The 22,188-nt window shown below is 36.7% G+C and overlaps 1 long non-coding RNA gene across 1 annotated transcript; it reads left to right on the plus strand.

Moving 5' to 3' along the window:
• Positions 1-3,116: 3,116 nt before the first annotated feature.
• LOC125262465 lies at positions 3,117-21,956 on the plus strand. The gene is made up of 3 exons (XR_007183574.1): positions 3,117-4,409; positions 17,130-17,372; positions 21,830-21,956. It is a non-coding gene; the product is annotated as an uncharacterized LOC125262465 (long non-coding RNA).
• Positions 21,957-22,188: the final 232 nt, after the last annotated feature.

A 22,188-nucleotide genomic window follows, 5' to 3' on the forward strand; every position in this document is an offset into this window, starting at 1 on the left:
TAAAAAAAGGAATGCAATAATTTACAAATCTCGTAAACTTATATTTTATTCACAATAGAATATAGATAACATATCAAAGTGAGACATTTTGAAATGTCATGCCAAATATTGGCTCATTCTGGATTTCATGAGAGCTACACATTCCAAAAAAGTTGGGACAGGTAGCAATAAGAGGCCGGAAAAGTTAAATGTACATATAAGGAACAGCTGGAGGACCAATTTGCAACTTATTAGGTCAATTGGCAACATGATTGGGTTTAAAAAGAGCCTCTCAGAGTGGCAGTATCTCTCAGAAGTCAAGATGGGCAGAGGATCACCAATTCACCAATATTAGAAAGGAGTTTCTCAGAGAAAAATTGCAAAGAGTTTGAAGTTATTATCATCTACAGTTCATAATATCATACAAAAATTCAGAGAATCTGGAACATGGGCTCAGGAATACTTCCAGAAAACATTGTCGGTGAACACAATCCACCGTGCCATTCACCGTTTCTGGCTAAAACTCTATAGGTCAAAAAAGAAGCCATATCTAAACATGATCCAGAAGCGCAGGTGTTTTCTCTGGGCCAAGGCTCATTTAAAATGGACTGTGGCAAAGTGGAAAACTGTTCTGTGGTCAGACGAATCAAAATTTGAAGTTCTTTTGGAAAACTGGGACGCCATGTCATCCGGACTAAAGAGGACAAGGACAACCCAAGTTGTTATCAGCGCTCAGTTCAGAAGCCTGCATCTCTGATGGTATGGGGTTGCATGAGTGTGTGTGGCATGGGCAGCTTACACATCTGGAAAGGCACCATCAATGCTGAAAGGTATATCCAAGTTCTAGAACAACATATGCTCCCATCCAGACGTCGTCTCTTTCAGGGAAGACCTTGCATTTTCCAACATGACAATGTCAGACCACATACTGCATCAATGACAACATCATGGCTGCGTAGAAGAAGGATCCAGGCACTGAAATGGCCAGCCTGCAGTCCAGATCTTTCACCCATAGAAAACATTTGCCGCATCATAAAGAGGAAGATGCGACAAAGAAGATCTAAGACAGTTGAGCAACTAGAAGCCTGTATTAGACAAGAATTGGACAACATTCCTATTCCTAAACTTGAGCAACTTGTCTCCTCAGTCCCCAGATGTTTGCAGACTGTTATAAAAAGAAGAGGGGATGCCACACAGTGGTAAACATGGCCTTGTCCCAACTTTTTTGAGATGTGTTGATGCCATGAAATTTAAAATCAACTTATTTTTCCCTTAAAATGATCAATTTTCTCAGTTTAAACATTTGATATGTCATCTATGTTGTATTCTGAATAAAATATTGAAATTTGAAACTTCCATATCATTGCATTCTGTTTTTATTCACAATTAGTAGTGTCCCAACTTTTTTGGAATTGGGTTTGTAAAATAATTTCTACTTTCTGACCATTTTTCTAATTAGATTTTTATCAATACATTTTAGAATGGAATTAAATAAGTTATTTTAAAGTTAATTATTTAAAAATATGTAAATAAATATTTTAATAAATAAATAGTAATAAATAAACTAATATATATTATTAATATTAAATATATTTTTATTTTTTAATAATTGTAAAAGGTTTTAATTTAGCAATTCTGGGATTGCCTTCACTGAAGGATACATGCAGTGCTGCTTTGAAATTTGGCCAAAACAAGGTGTCTGGAAAAAGTTGGGGGGGGGGGGAAATCATGATCATCAAAAAATTATCTCCCTTTTAGTATGAATTCACCTGGCCAAAACACAGGCAGTTGGAACTGGAATGACTGGAAAAGGGATTTATCGAATTGCAATTCAAGGAAATTCTGCACAGTAATACACCAGAGGAATTTCATTAATCCATGTTTTGCAACAAAACACAAATACATCATTAATTTTGACTATTTGTCATTTGACTGTCATTTGAAGTCATTGTGTGAAACTTCAGCAAGTGTTCTTACATCATGGTCTATACATGAAAATTAATTTATTGAATGTAATATATTTAATTATCATTATTAATTATATATTTATAATAATGTTCCATATGTTAAGTGTATGCTCACATTTGTGTAAATAATAAGTATTTTCATTGAAATTAAAATAACAGTTAAGAATTTCTTAGAATTTAATTAGAGTTACAGTGGAATTAAATTCCTAAATTCAATTTTCAGCACAATGTTTTCTACCTCAGTTCAAATTCAGGAATTGAATTGTCATCCTCAGTTATTCCCAGTTCAGTTCTGAACGGCACACATGATGTTATCTATGTAGATGGCTCAGTAGGTTTTGGAACAGATCTTTCTTCTCCCTGTGATTGAGCGTTTATTTATTACAGGCTCAACCCCGTCAGTCTGCTATCAATAACTCAAAGTCATGAATGATTTAAAAAAATGACTCATTAAACGAGCATGTGCTTCAGTCTGATCTGTGACCAGCAGATTTTACACACGGCTCCTTATTCGGCCATCTATCCTGCCGTTGATTCATTGTCCGAACAGTGGGACGTCTTCTCATGCTCAATCCATCTCACTTTATGACGGCCAAAATGCCATTTTTCTTACCAATGTGAATTGAGGCAAAAAGACAAAGCGAGCTGTGCATGATAAATGATGATTACCGTGAGAGGTGAGTGGCAGACAGCCTCGTGTGCGGGTGACAGACAAAAACGGGCAATAATGCCAACAACCCTCGGGCGCTCCTGCCAGGGTCTAACCTCTCTCTGAGGCTGCCAATCAAAAGTTTCATGTAAGCACATGATAAGACGGGCGCCGACTCACAATCTGGCCTTAAATGAAATGAATTTGTGCTAGCCAGTCCTCAGAATCAAGCTCAACTCAGAGAACTCTCTTTGACATGCAAGAAGTGCAAATGAGTGGCTTTTTATTAAAGCACCATGTCTTATATAGTTTACCCCTGAACTTTCAGAAAGAACTTTGTGTAGAGCAGGAAAGAGCAACAAAAGATCTATCTATCTATCTATCTATCTATCTATCTATCTATCTATCTATCTATCTATCTATCTATCTATCTATCTATCTATCTATCTATCTATCTGTCTAATCTTTCATTCTCTCTGCTTATAAACCTTCAAACATCAAAGCTTTTTAAGTATCAGATGTCAGATGAATACATGTCACTTCCTTGCATTTAAATTAGAATTGCAATTCTGCATCTTGAGTACTACCTTAATTCAAATAAAATTCCAATTCTGAAATTGAATTGGAATTGTAAAGTCATTCTAAATTCAATGAATTGAATGGTGCGTAACGTCGGTATGAAGAAATGCTCTCTGTTTTGGTGGGCCCACTGAGGTTGTTCATTTATTGATCTTCCAAATTAAAGCAGTGAAAAATAATTTAAACGCTTCAGTACCACTGCATCAAAAAAAAAAAAAAATCCTTATTCTCTTGTAAAACAAACATACCGAACTTGTGTTTGTAGAGTTCTTCATCTGTCAAGCTGTTTTGCACCGATAGGAAACGTGAGAGCAGGAAACCTCCAAGGCCCTGATTGCATGATCTGCTTGTTTGTAGCGAGAAGAAGAGTGTTTTTTCCTCCTGGCTTGGATGCGATGGCCTCTCCGGAGGCATTTGGGAGGTGTTAAACGTTCCCTCTGATGTGCTTCAGCAGGGGAGATGGCTTTGATTTCAGATAACCTCATTGTTTTCAGATCAGGCGCTTGCTGGATCTGGACTTTAAGATGCGATCGATAACAATGCCATTAAGATTCTGTTCGTGCCATGCATGTTTCTCAGCCTCGACTTCATTAAGACCAGAGCTTTTTCCTTTGATATATTCTCAACATTGGCGCTGGCTGGCGGTCTGTTTGTTTGTTTCCTTTTGTTATTCACGATTTGTGTGATTCTTCACAACGCCCTTTTGTTACCGTGCTGATGTGATCTGTGATGTTTGTGCCAGATTCATATCAAATCAATCCTGACGGAACATCTCTGAGAATGAAAAGTCAAATATGCTCCATGCATCAGGTGATCTCAGTATCTTTCTAGCAGAAGGCACAATATTCATCTCTGGCTTTAGCATCTGCCTTTATTTATTGAGTGTCACATGGAAGTAATATGCATATTGATAAAACATGCAGAAAACAAAAGATGAATCCAAATATGCAAAGCAAAAATAGGGATGAGATTGAGCTGTAAAGTGAATCAGATTTATTAAATTATTATATAGCTAGAGGTCCATTAGTTATTAGTTTTAGTGATTTCAATTGTTGAGGAGAGTGTGCTGTTACTTTATACTGTGACCAGATGTACCATTTTCACCTGCTAGATGATAAAAAAAAACCACAGATGCACACTGAATGAGGGACCTGAGCTATATCTACAGAGTAGAAACTCTTTTGACCACCCTGGCAACAACATAGCACCCTGGCAACCATCCACAAAAGTCACAGGTAAGCACAACTCTCATTATTTTTTCAGAAAATGTGAGAATCTAGTTGAATATGAAGTTTGTGGAAGGTCACCTTGGTCAGTTGAAGAGATGCATTGGTCACACTGGAATTGGAAATGCACTGGGATGCATTGTAGAATTCATACACAATGTGAATGCAATATGTGTATATGTATGCTATATATATATATATATATATATATATATATATATATATATATATATATATGTGGGTGGGATATATTAGGCAACATGTGAACATTTTGTCTTCAAAGTTAATGTGTTAGAAGCAGGAAAAATGGGCAAGCATAAGGATTTGAGTGAGTTTGACAAGGGCCAAATTGTGATGGCTAGATGACTGGATCAGAGCATCTCCAAAACTGCAGCTCTTGTGGGGTGTTCCCGGTCTGCAGTGGTCAGTATCTATCAAAAGTGGTCCAAGTAAGGAACAGTGGTGAACCGGCAACAGGGTCATGGGCAGCCAAGACTCACTGAAGGCTGGTCCGTGTGGTCCGATCCAACAGACGAGCTACTGTAGCTCAAATTGCTCAAGAAGTTAATGCTGGTTCTGGTAGAAAGGTGTCAGAATACACAGTGCATCAGTTTGTTGCGTATGGGGCTGTATAGCTGCAGATCAGTCAGGGTGCTCATGCTGACCCCTGTCCACCGCCGAAAGAGACAACAGTGGACACGTGAGCATCAGAACTGGACCACAGAACAATGGAAGAAGGTGGCCTGGTCTGATGAATCATGTTTTCTTTTACATCACGTGGATGGCCGGGTGCGTGTGCGTCGCTTACCTGGGGAACACATGGCACCAGGATGCACTATGGGAAGAAGGCAAGCCGGCGGAAGGCAGTGTGATGCTTTGGGCAATGTTCTGCTGGAAAACCTTGGGTCCTGCCATCCATGTGGATGTTACTTTGACACGTACCACCTACCCTACCTAAGCATTGTTGCAGACCACGTGCACCCTTTCATGGAAATGGTATTCCCTGGTGGCTGTGATCTCTTTCAGCAGGATAATGGGTCCTGTCACAAAGTGAAAATGGTTCAGGAATGGTTTGAGGAGCACAACAACAATTTTGAGGTGTTGATTTGGCCTCCAAATTCCCCAGATCTCAATCCAATCAAGCATCTGTGGGATGTGCTGAACAAACAAGTCCGATCAATGGAGGCTCCACCTCACAACTTACAGACTCCTTGGACTTAAAGGATCTGCTGCTAACATCTTGGTGTCAGATACCACAGCACACCTTCAGGGGTCTAGTGGAGTCCATGCCTAGGGCTGTTTTGGCAGCAAAAAGGGGACCAACACAATATTAGGGGTGGTCATAATGTTATGCCTGATCAGTGTATATATATATTTATAGGCCTAATACCAGGATGTGCATTGTAGATAGGAATAAGAAATGAAGGATGCTTCAGTGTTGTAATGATATAACTCCAATAACATATTCCTAACTCTGTAAACTAAACCCAAGCTTTTCTTCTCGAATATGTGGATGTGCACAGATCTCCCATGAGCATTTGCACGCAGTACAGAATGATGCATTAAATGCCAATTCCACTGCAGTATATAAGAGGACCGATACCAGTCTCGGATGCTTTCAACAAACAAGTGTATGCGTTTGCAATTCCCACATTTCTCAGAGGCAGAATAACAGTTACCAAACCTGCTGTTTATAACCTTAAAAGATCCCGCGCCAGCACACAATAAGTCATAAATCCTGAAAATGAAATCTGCCGTGTGCATGCGGCTCCCATCCAGGAGACACAAACACGCCCGCGCTGCTGATACACAATCTCCCTGCATCTGAATAATGGTGCTGCCGAAACGGCCCTGAGATTCATACGGATCTGCGCTTGGCCCGGGACTCTATATTTTGTCTATTGCCAATAAAGGAGGAGTCATGTCACCAATAATGACATCATGGAGCGTCCGTGGCAATGATATGGGGGTGATGGATACTGTGGGCTCCGCCTTCAAGAGATGAGGTGAGATATGTGACCCAACCACATGCAGGTTTCGTGCCAAACCCAATGACATTTTTTGGAATATAAAAAGCGATACATTATGCAATTTTTTATTTTATCTGGAAAATACCATTTAAATACATTAAAAGGGACATATCATGGAAATCTGGCTTTTCCGTGTTTAAGTGCTATAATCGAGTCCCCATTGCATCCATCAACCCAGGACAAGCTAGTAACTTTGTTTTGGCAAGCCTTTCTCTGCAAGCATGTGAAAAAACGAGCTGCTCAGATTTCGCTCCCCTAGTGATGCATAACCTGATTTTGCTGAGTTCAACATGTTCCTGGGTCAAAATTTTTGTTGATCCTGGAACAACATTCAAATAAACCAATCAGGATTTGAGGAACAAGTTTACAGATTATGTCAAGTTTAGGCTTAAAATCATGAATTGGTGCTTCTACATCAGAGTTATTTGTCATTTCTCTCTGATTTTTGGGATAATTTATGGGTAGGGTTAGGTTTAGGGGTAGGAACAGGGTTAAGACTAAATTTTCAGACTAGAATGTTGTTCCAGGATCAACAAAATATGTTGACCCAGGAACACATCTAACTCGGCAATATCAGGACGTGCCCCTAGGGATGTAGGAAGGGGAACTTATAATATTACCACCCCTTAATCTGCACGTTTCCACCCACAGCACCCACTTTTGTTTTCGCAAGTGACAACAGTGTACCAGTTCTAACACCATGGCAAAAGTTTGAGCAAAGCATGTTAACTGTTCTGTCGTTGGCTGTACAGACAAGCACTGAACACTATTTAGAGTCTCATTAGCTTGGATAGCCTGCAAGTTGACCCTGTCAAGCTCGATTGCTAAAAAAAGGAACGTTTCTGTCTGTGTGATACTTTGGGAAAAATTTTAGACCATTCACAGCATTTGATAGCAATCATAAACGTTTTCCTGGTATGTGTGGCTCTGTTTGTCAAACAGGTACGCTTATGAATAGTGGGCGTCCATATGATATTTGCACAAAAGATTAACATGACGGCACATGCTAGTCGATGAGTTGAATCAACTTTAAAGCAACTACATAAATTTATCCACTTGGATAACTTCCAGTTGCATCCTAAAAGTTGTAACTTCTTCCTGAGTCTCTCCATCAGTGTCGACTCCGGTTTGAACAATGTAAGGCTTGAACACCGTTTACTGACAATCCTCATTTTGGCTGCGTGAGATTCTCCAGCTTTGTTGTTGTTGAGCTGTTTAAAGCTCCGCCCTCTTCTGGAATGTGGGCCGGGAGCAGCAGCTCATTTGCATTTAAAGGGACACACACAAAAACAAATTTGACAAGCTATAATAAATGATCTATGGGGTATTTTGAGCTGAAACTTCACAGACACATTCTGGAGACACCAGAGACTTATATTACATCTTGTGAAAACTGGCATAACTCATTACTAAGTAATTTAATTACTTTTCCCTTGAAAAAGTAAAGGAATTAAATTTTCTGCAATTTAATTACAGTTATTTATGATGTAATTGCTTTAAATACTGTAGCTACAAATCACTCGATGATTAAACTAGTTTTATGAGATAGTTTTTATCGGATGAAACAGCCAACATTCCCAACAAGACTGATGAGGAATACAGAAGAAATGTGCCATGAATGAAGATAGAAGACTTTTAAATCCCTGTGCCAATTTAAAACTGTAGTACAATTGCCATGGTTTGTGAAAATGTGGAATATTTATATTGAATATGTTATAGCCATTTATATTGCAATTTCTAATTAGGTGGGTAGGGGAATATACAATTCATATCTTTGTTAAGGTGTAGTTTGTACCTGTGTTTAGGCGTTTTTTTTAGGCCTATATAACATATAATATAATATAATTTGATAGTGGTAGTGAGTGAGTAGCCATGTATGGTTTTACCTGAGTCTTCACTGTGAGAATACTTTTCAATTTATTCACCCACCTTAACTTTTTGATTTGATAATCCAGGCCCTAGAATGAAACTACTTGAAGAGCCCTGCTGTATAATCTATAGAACAATTCTATATAAAACAATATAATTAACATCAAAATTTACTGTCTAATGTAGGCCTATGTAAAAATGTGTGTTTTTAATGTAACCTTCTCCATTTAAATACTTTGGTCAGTTCAAGAATAATTTATGCAATTTTATATTATTTATTTGAAAAATTGTCTATCCTTGTATTGTTCAACAGGTCAAGGTTGATATGGGATTTAGAAAGTAATTAGTAATAGGTAGTGCAATACTTTTAGAGAGAGTAATTAGTACAGTAATCTAATTACACTGTTGAAGATGACATTAGTAGCTAGTAATTAATAATTACTTACCCAAAACTGATTAACGGTCAAAAGTTTGTAATAATAAAGGGTTTTTTTTTTAAATATTTTTGAAAGATGCTCACCAAGGCTGCGTTTATTTGATCAAAAATTAAACTGTAATATTGTGAAATATTATTACCAGTTAAAATAACTGTTTCTATTGTAATATATTGTAAAATATAATTTATTCCTGTGATCAAATCTGAATTTTCAGCATAATTACTCCAGTCTTCAGTGTCACATGATCCTTCAGAAATCATTCTAATATGCTGATTTGCTGCTCAAGAAACATTTCTGATTATTATCAATGATGAAAACAACGTTGGTTAAATAATGTGACTCGTGACATTTAATTCACTTGGCTTATTCTGATGGTGAAGTCTAAACAAAACAAGTTATAGGATTTCTGATCAAGCCTCAAAGTTCTTTCAGCAAATGCAATCGTTCAGAGGTTCGAGGAGGTTCAGGTTTTGACGGGGAGGGGAAGGATTGGGACGACAGCGCTCAGGCAGGATCGCTCATTTGCATGGCTGATTTAATGACACTTAGTCGGCAGCCGTGCAGATCGATAAGAATCTCCTCATCTGTTCATCAGGGCTCGAGTCCATCGTGCAGTTTAAGTGCGTGTTGTTAAATGAGATATCAGCTCTTCGATTTTCTCCACATCTGCGCTGGTGCATTTGTGAGAAGAGCGTTCAGTCTCAGAGAGCTTTTGACACCTTCACGTTTCAATTAGACGTGAATTATATTTGAATATGGAGAGGTTTCAGGAATTAAAAGCGTCATATACTCTGGCATTTCATGTTCAATGGTGCACATGGTGTCATTTCATCTCATCTCATGGCAGTTTTAGCCCTTCTGTTTCTCTCCATAAATCCGACAATATCATTTTGATTACTAATTAAACCCTGCTGTCTATTTGAATTAGAGAGCGACAGCAATGACGCTACTAACTTAACTACATTTTCCAGCAGCATGACCGTAACTTTGCTTTGCTTTGTTTTCATATTACTGCGGGTTAATTATTTTGACCTGGCTTAAAAAAAAATAATAATAAATAAATCACTGAACCATTTTATTAGTCACCTAATAGTGTTCCCAGAAGTTCCTGCACTGTATTTTTAGAAATACAAATTTAGTAAAATATTTTTTATTAATAATTATTTAGTTTAATGGTGATGTTTATTTTATTTTATTTTATTTTATTTTATTTTATTTTATTTTATTTTATTTTATTTTATTCAACCTGCACTACCCAAAAAATAAGACTCTTGTCAGATTTTGTCAGCAATTTTCAGCATTTCATATCATCATATCATGAAATTAATTTGATAAACATTTTTTACATTTTTTGAAAAATGTAAAAAAAAAAAAAAAATTAAAAGATTAAAAATTGTCATTTTCAGTTTACTTGACTTTTTTAATAAATTCTTAATAATTGAATTTTGTTGATTTTATTTTTACCCAAAAATGAGACATTAGTCAATGACATACTCATCTGTTACCATAATTTATTTTAATTAAATTTACCAGATTTGTTTTTAGCAAATTCTCAGCATTTAATTTGATCAATTTATTTTTAATCCGTTTTGAAAAAAAAAAAAAAAAGTTAAACAATTTTTTTTTAAAAATGTAATATAATGGCCATTTTAAATCAATTTTAATTGTCCTTTTTAATAAATTCTTAACAATAAAATTTTGTTAATTATTCCCCAAAAATTAAAGCTTCTGATTGACTCATCTGCCACAATAATGCCTTTTAAATATTTTAATTTGGCCGATTTTCTCAGTGATTCATTTGATAAATGATGAAATGAATTCAAAAATTTGAATCAGTTTATAAAGTAATAGGACCATAAACTGAACCATATTCCCACTCGTAACCTTTAGTGAGTGCTCTGGTCTGACGTGTTTCTCTGTTTTAGTGTTCAAGGTGTTCAGATGTGCTGCAGGTGCATTCATCACGTTCGGATGTGACTTTAATCTCGTCAGTGACTGTTTCGACCTGACAGGAAACGCAGAGGCCACTGACGTGTCATTGTGTGTTCGCCTTGTTCTTTGGAAGCCCAATTATGATTAATGGCATGAGGCACAACAACACGAGCTACATGAGCATGTAATCATCATTAATTACTCTAAAGCTGAATGTGCTGTTGTTCCTCTGGCATTAAGTTATCAACGAAAACACTCCACTTCGATGGACAGTGAATCAGCTTGGTTAGAAACAGACAGCAGGCTGCTGACGTACAATTTCTTTTGATTAATTGGTGCTTCCAAACGAGCTTTAAAGTGCCCCTATCATGCTTTTTCAGATATTATCTTTCATAGCGTGTAATATATTATATTAGTGTGTGATTATCTTTTAGTGTGTAATAAAGCTTTTTGTGAATGTAAAAGATCTGCAAAGTTTCGAAGATCAAAGTGCAGATAAATGGAGTTTATAAGAACCGATTTAATCACAGCTGACCAATCACAACAGACTGGGCCGTCTGACCAATCAGAGTAGGCTCTCAGAAAGGCAGGGTTTGGAGTGACCGAATCTTCGAACGAACTGTTTCAGGTACTGAGCTGATGCTGGAATGTATATTAGGAGTATATTAAAGTGTTTTTTGACCTTGGATGCATGTAAACTTATTGTAGGAGACTCCAAAACAAAATTAGGAACCTTTAAAATTGCATAATTGGGGCACTTCAAATGAAAAAAATTTCAAGAGCAGAATTTTTAGATGCTTTTAAATTACTAATATTCAGTGAATGTTCAACGGGGGGAAATAAATATATTCATCCATAAGAAACCAAAACACATAAATAAAATATATACAGAAACTTCTAGGGTCTGTTTTTGTGCTTTGCTTCTGCATATCTGTATTCACACCCTAACAATATGTGAATTATGGCAAAATGCTGATAAGGCTCGTGTTGGGTTGTTTAAATCAAAAAATTGCAATTGAGGTCTAGCTCATACGTTGACCTTTGTAGATCCATTTCATGTAAATGCATTCCTCGCTTCTTATCTTGCTGTGAAAAATAATAACTGCCAGGTAAATCGTATCTGCGATTTGCACGTGATAAATACTCTTTTAAAGCCACATTAAACTGTACAATTTCATGCCGCCTGGCTTCAAGTTGAATATAGAAAGCTTAATGGAGCCATACGAGGCCATGCATAATTCATGATCTCTACATATCTGAGAATTACACTCAAAATACCAGAGCGAAAAAGGTTATAAGTGTGCCGAGTCAAAGTGCCAATTGACAAATTTGATGGTCTCTTAACATAGAAGTGAATCCGAGGGTTGTTTTACCCTCTTCGGTTCTCTTCTCGCAGATTTAATTTTCACATTTTTGAAATTCTGTAACATGAAAAGCTCATAAGATACGGCGTGTCACAGACTTCCTCTCCTGGACGGGTTTGCTAATGTAATTATGCATAATTGGTGATCTGACAGCAGAAGACTTCAATTGATAATTAGCTTTTCAAAGGAGAAAAATAATTACTTTCTGTTTGAGATTTGTACTCGGTTTAAAATGAATGTCTTTGGACAGACTCCAGATTCTGGAGGTTTGACTTTGAGAATGATTAATTTTAAAAGCACACAGATGATATCAAAGGATGTTTAACTTGACTCGATGCTTTACTCAATCTCATGGATCGTCTTTGCCAGGTTTCTCTCAACAGTTTGTTAGACTGTCAGGCTGTGTTGTGTTGAAACTCCTGGGTTATTACTTGGGCTGGGGATTACATTTCACAATTCAATTTGAATTTGATTCACAAGCTTGTGATGACTTCATTCTATTCAATTCAATATTGATTAATTGGGGTATGTATCAGGTACAGTATGGCAAATGTTTTCAAGGAAAAAAAAAAAATATCTCAAGTAATGATACAGAGAACCCCATTGATACATTACTGTAATATTAAAGGTTAAAATGAACTGATTTGTATACATTTAAATTACATTTAAGACATTTTTTAATGACAATTATGTTTCTATTCGTTTTTTTAAATATAAACATTTAAATAGTGGCTGTCATAAAAACATGACAGACATATTCATACATTAAATGTTGAAAAACAGGTTGAGTAAAAATACAATGAATGAAATATATACACATATATTTAGCAAAATGCTCCTCTCTAGAATCATTTTTTTAGCTAATTATCGAGTTTATGTTTATTGAATGGCTTTTCTGAGGTAAATATATAACATCACGTGACATAAGCTGTTTCATTGACGTCTTTCCGCAGCTGAAAGGCCAATTAAGCGATTACATGAGACGTGATGTGGGTTTCAGTAAGTTATTCTGTATCTTTCAACTCTTTCTGATTTTCATTCATGTTTATTTCGAGGTGTAACTAGCAAGCTACTAGTAAAGCGGTTCACGTGCCGCTTGATCTGAGGCATTACTGCGATCCGTCACGTCACAATAAAGAGCGCCAAAATGGTATTTATTGTTTGAATTTCACTGTAAATTTGACATAATTTCAAAGCTGAGCTCTGTTTCATATTAAAACTAACAAATCACAAAACTTACTGCGATTTATTGGATGGGAAGCACGCTTCAACAGCACAGACTAAAAGATCGATTTATTGGATTAAAGAGTCCATATCGGTTCATCAAAATGAGATTCGATAAAAATCATGAAAACAGTATTTTAAAGGGGTCATGAATTGAGAAATCAACTTTTCCTTGAGCTTTTGACATAGAGGTAATCATACTTCCTTGTTAGTCCAATAAAAGCTTTTATTGACACCAGGCCCATCGAACGACTGATCCTGGAATATGCCTATTTATGACATAGATAGGTGAAACTCCGCCTCCACAGAAGAAATCAACGCCTACTTCATCATTGCAGTGTTAGCCCCGCCCACTGCTGTGTTAGTGAGATGAAGAGGAGAGAAGAGCGATACAGGACTAAAATAACATTACCTTTCAAAGAATCCTAATGCTAGGAATATAGTTATTTATTTTCAACAATGTGAATGTCTCAGTTGAGCTTTATTTATTAGTATTCGGTACATTTCACTGTGGATTCTTTGGTAAATCAATCGCATTTCAGCGCAGGCTTTATAAACAGACTTTTCCGATATGGACTCGACAGTAATGCAACAACATGTCAGTAACTGTGTTCATTCTAATGCCTGATCTGATATTAATGATTCATGTATATAAACAAACACTAAATAGATGGCATCATTGTAATATTTTACAAAAATATAGTTTGCTTAGTTTTGAAAATGTTGTAATTTTGTCTCTTATTAAAATGGTGTTTAAATGTGTATATAATCTTGCTCCAGAAATGATATGCCAATTAATATCAAAACAGAGTAGTAAGGGGATCACTACATGAGGTGCAACTAATCAAAATTGCACAATACCAAAAAGGAAAACAAAATTTGCACAATCCACATTTACAGTTCAAGGTACACTGCTTTGGAACAGCCTGCCAGCTGAACTGAAAATGCAAACAGAGTTAAACTTTTTTCAAAGAAATTTAAAAAAAGTGGTTCAAACAACAGCAGGTTTGTGAACACTGATGGTCATGCACAGTCTCAGCTTTTTTATTATTGTTATATTTTTTTATTTTTTGTTTATTTTTTGTGTGATTATTGTTTAACTGTTGCTAAAAAAAGCCTAACCAGGGACTGGGGCTGCAAATTAGCCTTTGGCTAGAAGCCTGTATGTGGAGCATCGGCTGCTTGAAATTGTAGCAATATTATACTGCATTGTCCCTGTTAAATAAACTAATAAAATAAATAAAATGTACAGTCAGATGTTCTTTGTCTGTGTGTCAGTAAATCAAACCAGTGACTAAACGCTCAACTTCATGTTGTTTCTCTTAGTAGGATGAAAATAATCTGTTATTTAAACGGTGATTAAATTATATATAGAAAGCAATCAAAGAACGCTGGATCTGTCAATCAAACAGCCTGAGTTTATCAGTGCCTCGCACCAAAACTCCTGTTTCATTCAACAAATCTCTTAGTTCCATCATATGTGCACTGTTAGTTATGATGAAAGCATTCATTAGTGTGCAGAAATTGAGTTGCAGTGACGAGATCACTGCTTTCATGAGCTCAACAACATGTCTGTGATCGGCTACAATCTTCATCACTGCAACCTTTCATGCCACGATCTAAATATAATGGCATAGATCTAAATGAAATGCAGCACTTTTCATAATTAACCTTGAGAACTGTAATAGCAAAAGCGCGCTAAACGTTTTCGAGAGAGTGATAATTAGCTATTTCATATGCAAAGATGTCAGCCAATCACAGCAGTGGGCGTTCACACTGAAGTCTCTCAGCAGACACGGCCCTTAAAACAGAGCGTTCAAATCAGAGGGCTAAAATCAGGGTAGGAAAAATGCCTTATTTCTAAATTATGACAGTTTTTTATGTAAAAAGCATACTAACATTATAAGTGCACCCCAGGAAACATTATAAAGCCCTTTGACCCACTCAGTCCTAGTTATTTACAATCTCTTTTTATTATAATACGCACTGACTTGTATGTCGATGACGTTAACTAGTCTACAATTAAAATCTCCAACATCAAACACCTCACTTAGGGCCCTATAATACACCCGGCGCAATGCGACGCAAGGCGCAGCGCAAGTGTGTTTGCTAGTTTGCGTCCGGCGCCGTTCGCGTTTTCCCGTTCAGCACCACGTCCTTAAATTAGTAAATGCATTTGCGCCAGTTAGTGCGCCCATGGGCGTGCTGGTCTAAAAAGAGGTGTGTTCAGGCGCATTGCCGGCGCATTGCTATTTTAAGGAGCTGAAAATAGACTGCGCCATAGACCAACTCAAACCTGGTCTAAAGTCTAAAGTCAATGGCGCAATATTTTTTTGTTAGAGCGCGTTGGTAGAAACTGCGCCTCTGGGCGCGTTCACAGTGCGCGTTGACTTTGCTTATTACACACAGGGATGCGCATCACACAAACATGCCAAATATTAAAAACAAAAGGATTACAGTGTAAAAGAATATTATTGTGTAGGCTACATAAATATAAAAATGTAATGATGAATAGTCATTGCGTGTATTAGAATTAGGCTACCTATTTTCAATTCGCTTGAAAAGCGTTCAGCTTTTCCGCCAACAAATGTAAATAGCAATCCGCCATGGCGCGAGCACATCTCGCTCTTAAAGGGAATGGGAGATGACACTCTGATTGGTTTATTGAACGTTACGCCCATTACTTATTAAGAGAATAGGGACAACCCATTTCAAAAATGCGCCCCGGCGCACGGACCATTTTTCCGTCGTTAAAATAGCAAAAGTGGATTTGGACACACCCTGAGTGCGCCTGCGCCGTGCGCTTTACACTTTGCGTTTAGATCGTTAAAATAGGGCCCTTAATATGAAAAGAAGCTGCATAAGGGTTGCCAGGTTTTCACAACAAACCTGCCTAATTGCCACTTAAAACTAGCTAAACACTAGTCCAATCCTGTTTCAGGGGGTCCCCAGTAAAATTCGCATTCCAGTGGTAAATAAATATTTGGGCTTGCTTTAACCTGCGGACATGAAAAACAGCAGTGTTAAAGTAGCTCAATTCAGTGGGAAAACCCCGAACATGGCAACACAAATGCAAGACAGCCATTTTGAAAGCTTTTTCATTTTAATATGCAGACAGTGAACAGTGACCTTGATTTTGGTGTGTTGTTCTTTTTATTGTAGGTGCTGTTTTTCTTTTAGGTGTCCTGTACTTCATCTGCTAGTTCAGTGTTGTTTGTCTGTCAGTTGTGAATGCTGATTTGTTTTTGACAGGCATGGTGGAAATGTATTTCACAGTTGGACAGCTGGTTAGCCTATATCAAGACTCGCTTTGTAAACACCTGCGATTTTGATTAAAAGAAGGCAGCGTTGTTTCTTGTTTTGAAAGGTGCAAATGAGATTCCAAACAGGAATTTAAATAACAGAGGGTTAAAATAACTCCCATTTGTCATCTTTTATTACCAGCTGCTCTAGTGGTTGTATTAATGATTTTTAAATATATATATATATATATGTCTCTATTGAAACAGTTTTTACATTATTTGAAGAAAATGTGAGTAGCAGGGTTATTTTAGTTAACTAAACATATATATAATGCACTAAAATAAACATGAACTGAATTAAAATAAAAAAATATATATAACTTTTTTCAGCTGTTTTCCGGTCCAGCAGGTCAAATTGGTGCATCTGATCAATTGGTAAAATAACAACACACACAATTAAAGGAAACACCATTAATTAATAACACTAAGTTCACATGTTACTTTTGGTCCATGTTTATGTGTACAACTTTCCTAAAATACATGGTGTTTCATTACCTCCTTTAACCTCAGTTACTCATCCTCAGGTTCAGTACCTTGTGTCATTGTTTCCTCTTTTTCTCGTCTCTTTTAGTTGTGGCGCGACGCGATTTGTGTACAACCAAGTTCCCAGGAGCCTCATTAGAGACGGAAGTGTTTCGCATCATCTGAGAGAGTAATTAACGGCGTACGTTTAACACGTTCCTGCCACACGCCGTCTGAGAGCCGAGATGTTGCCCACTGTATCGCTTCCCTCAAATCCCCTCTGCAGACGCTTCCGTCAAGCACTGTAAATGTCAGAGACACAGGGGATGTTAAAGGTCTGCGTGTGGCGGAGGTAAATGTACCCAAACACAACAGTTTAAACATCACTACAGTCCTGCACATTTAATGGCTTGTTTGAGTGTGTGTACGTTCAAGGCTGCAGAAATGTTCCCAAACCTAGTGAGCTGCTGATGTAGACCTGTTACATAAACTACTGAGACTGAATTGTCAGTTAGTCATCTCATTTTTGTCTTAAGACTGATCATATCTTAGATTGGTCTGATTTGAGATGAAAAATAAGACTTATTATCTAATTATAACTAATTGTGATCTATCTATCATCCATTATTCTATCTATCGTTCAATCTTTCCATCTATCGTTCTATCTGTCATTCTATCTTTCCATCCATTGTTCTATTGTTCTATCCATCCATCCATCCATCCATCGTTCTATCTATCATTTTATCGTTATATCTTTCCATCCATCCATCCATCCATCACTCTATTGTTCCATCCATCCATCCATCCATCCATCATTCTATCTATTGTTTTATCATTCTATCTTTCCATCCATCCATCGTTCTATCGTTTTATCGTTATATCTTTCCATCCATCCATCCATCCATCCATCCATCATTCTATCTATCGTTCTATCTTTCCATCTATCATCATCTTTCTATTGTTCTATCTTTCCATCCATCATTCTATCATTCTCTTTCCATCCATCATTCTATTGTTCCATCCATCCATCCATCCATCACTCTATTGTTCCATCCATCATCCATCCATCCATCCATCGTTCTATCTATTGTTTTATCATTCTATCTTTCCATCCATCCATCCATCCATCGTTCTATATATCGTTTTATCGTTATATCTTTCCATCCATCCATCCATCATTCTATCTATCGTTCTATCTTTCCATCTATCGTTCTATCTGTCATTCTATCTTTCCATCCATTTTTCTATTGTTCTATCCATCCATCCATCACTCTATTGTTCCATCCATCCATCCATCATTCATTCTATCTATCGTTCAATCTTTCCATCTATCGTTCTATCTGTCATTCTATCTTTCCATCCATTGTTCTATTGTTCTATCCATCCATCCATCCATCCATCCATCATCCATCCATCCATCCATCCATCACTCTATTGTTCCATCCATCCATCCATCCATCATTCTATCTATTGTTTTATCATTCTGTCTTTCCATCCATCATCCATCCATCCATCGTTCTATCTATCGTTTTATCGTTATATCTTTCCATCATCCATCCATCCATCTATCATTTTATCTATCGTTCTATCGTTCCATCCATCCATCTATCATTTTATCTATTGTTCTATCTTTCCATCCATCCATCCATCCATCCATCTATCCGTCGTTCTATGTATCGTTTTATCGTTCTATCTTTCCATCCATCCATCCATTGTTCTATCATTTTATCGTTCTATCTTTCCATCCATCCATCCATCCATCCATCCATCCATCGTTCTATCTATCGTTATATCTTTCTTTCTTTCCATCCATCCATCCATCCATCATTCTATCTATCGTTCTATCTTTCCATCTATCATCATCTTTTTTATCGTTCTATCTTTCCATCCATCATCTATTGTTCTATCCATCGTTTTATCTATTGTTCTCTTTCCATCCTCCATCATTCTATCTGTCATTCTATCTTTCCATCCATTATTCTATCGTTCCATCCATCCTTCCATCATTTTATCTTTCCATCCATTCACCCATCAATCTATCTTTCCATCCATCCATCCATCCATCCATTTATCCATCCATCCATCCATCATTGTATCGTTCCATCCATCCATCGTTCCATCCATCACCAAAATGTAATGCCTTTTACATTTATTTCAAAATATTCAAACAAAATTTTTATTAAAGGGGTACTTCACCCCTGGAAAGATGAATGTGTATTTAAAATTGGTCATTTATGTAGTAGAAATGTGAAATTATTTTTGAATTTGGAGCTTTCTAGACTGAGAAAAGGTAGAAAATGTATTTTTGACTAATGTGGATGAAAGACAACAACTCCCAGAATGCACTTGTTTTGCTGCCCTTGCAAGGCCACGCCCAAACCACGCCTATCGGTTACAGGCGGCATTACCAGGAAAATTCAAACAACTAGGCTTGCTTTGTTACATATTAATTCTATAAATTGTGAGTTAGTTCATACATTTACAGCGAAATGGTGCTAAATTGCTTTGTACCTGGATGTACACCCAAAACCAGGAAAGGACAAGTAAGTTTCCATCATTTTCCGATTAAAGATTTGGAGCGATGTAAACAGTGGCTGCGGGCCATCAAACACCCGAAGTTTGGAGATGACACCGTTATAGAAAACCTAAAAAAACGCAGAATATGTAGTCTCCATTTCAAGCACGAGGACTACGAACCAAATATCCTTGCGATGAAGAGAACCATTCTGAAGGACACCGCGATACCATCAATATTCACTTTACCAGAGGACGAACAGCCTGGGCATCTGGTACTAAGCATATTCGCCTAGAGGCCTGATAGACAATTACATATAAGTTGCATATAAGTTGACTGTTATCAAAGTAAAGCCACTGTTCTGTAAAACTGAGTTAGTCTATTTATCTATTTATGCTAATGTTACCACAAAAGCCTGTTGCTGTATTGGTTGAGATGACTGCAGAGACTGATAAATTTGCGAGATGAACCACTGATGTAGTGCAGACTATAACAAAATAATGTTAATTACTGTAAGCTTAAAAATATAATTGAAACCAACTTTTGATAAAATCTTTGATCTATGTCCATGAGTAACCTCAAACACGCATATGTATGGGCGTGGTGAAAAAATGCGGAACTACCTGCTATTACTGGCTGTAGTTTTAAGCCTCTGGCCAAAAAAGCCTCCGATGACGCAAAATGACGATTTTTGCGTCATCGGAGGCTTTTTTACAGAATAAAAATGCATAAATCTCTCATCTCGGGCTGATATGAAGGGGGAAAGCACAGTAATTCGAAAATACTAGTGGTATTCTACTAATACAAAGCTTAATGCTAAATCCTGAAGTAACCATTTAAGAAGCTTTTTAATAAACAAGTTTTTCTTAATAAATAAGTTTTTCTAGTTAAAAATGACATTGAATTACAATTCATTCTATTTCCTTGCATTCAAATTCAAATTGCAACTGCAACATGAAAAGCTAATCACCTGTTAGACGATGAAATGAAGTTAACATCTCTTAAGGTGCAATTTAAGGTTGAAGCAGTGAAATCCGGAAAGAACAAAACGTTCACTCCGTTGATGAGGCTGTGAAAGTGTCACTTCATAACCCTGGGCACCATGTGTTTTCTGTAGGTGGATTAAAGTCAGCCTTTAACCTGCACTCAACTCAAAGAGGAAGATGTTTCAAGAGCTGCTCTCGTCTGAACAAATGATTATCCACTTACTGATCGCTTGATGGTCAATTTATTGATCCTGTTCACAAGTACAGACAGCTTGACCCAATGTGTGCGGTCAGCATCTGTAGATATCTGAGCAATTATTAAGAATGAAAGCATGAGAATAAACACAATCTTTCTTAAATAAACAGCCACCGCTGTAACATTTGTAGCATTTGTTTGTTCTAATTAGTGAAACTTTACTCACATTTTCATAAAATATGAAAATCCAGTTGTTTACTTGCAATCTCAGGGGCATTATATGTCATTCTTGCATGTTCAATTAATTCATTCCCCAAACAAATATATTAAAACTGCATTTTGCGTAATTCAATATACACCAGAGTGTCATTTCATTCACTGCTAACAAACACACGTCAGCCGTGTAGAAAAATACCAAAAGGTCTTTGAACCATATGTGTCACAGAATCAATTATATGAGCATCCGCTGTCAAACACTGTCAGAAAGGTCATGATCACACGAGAGGCGCATAGAGACACTTCACATCTTATTAAACCATTTGATGGATCAAGAAAGTGGGTGTTAATGGGTCTCTCGGGTCTGAAGTCCTTCAGGATTATCGTTTGATTAGCACCCCATCAGTCTGCTTTTCTAGCAATGCTCTGATCCAAGTCGTTCATGTTGACTTTTGCACATGCTAGCCACAAAGACATTTATATTAACTAAGTGAAGGCTAAAACTATACAATGGTACCCGAGAGTCTGAACTTTTGCTGTTGCAAGCGAAACGGAGTTTATAGATATAAAATCACGAGCAGAAATGGTGTTTGCTCCGGCACAGCTGGTGTAAAATCCTGAGAATGAAGGTGAAACTCCCTGATCTCTTCACTCGACCCACGGCAATTAATTTAGTTCCTCACAAACGAACAGCGCTAATGAATGCAGGCTACATTAGCCTCATAAAACACTGACTCCACAGCTTAGCAGGAAGCTAGTACCGTTAAAAGTAAAGCCACGCTAGCACTTCATTTCAAGTTGTGCGAAGTTGTACAATTCTTACACTCATTAAAATTGCAATTTAAAGGATCCAGATGGAATATTTTAACATCTCTGGTCATTCTTACTTCATTTAGAGTCTCTGAAACTGAAGGTCCAGCAGTGAAGGTCTATGATGGGCGTCTAAGACACACACAGGATGAAAAAAAGTGAGTTTCATAACTTTCTTCATAAAGCTCTTCGCTGAATTATTATTAGATATATTAGATGTTTCAATATCAAGACCTTTAGAGTTACGACTGGCTTTATTAGAATTTATATTATACATTAAATACAAATATTTATATTGTATATTAAATTTAAAAAATAACATTTTATATTATGTTTAGTATATTAAAACAGATCTTATATAAAATTGAATATCATTTTAAATCTAAAATATTTTATATGATTTTGAATATGATATATGGTGTCTTTTAAATATGAATGATAAAAA

Source organism: Megalobrama amblycephala, linkage group LG2, assembly GCF_018812025.1.
Source record: "Megalobrama amblycephala isolate DHTTF-2021 linkage group LG2, ASM1881202v1, whole genome shotgun sequence".
NCBI lineage: Eukaryota > Metazoa > Chordata > Actinopteri > Cypriniformes > Xenocyprididae > Megalobrama > Megalobrama amblycephala.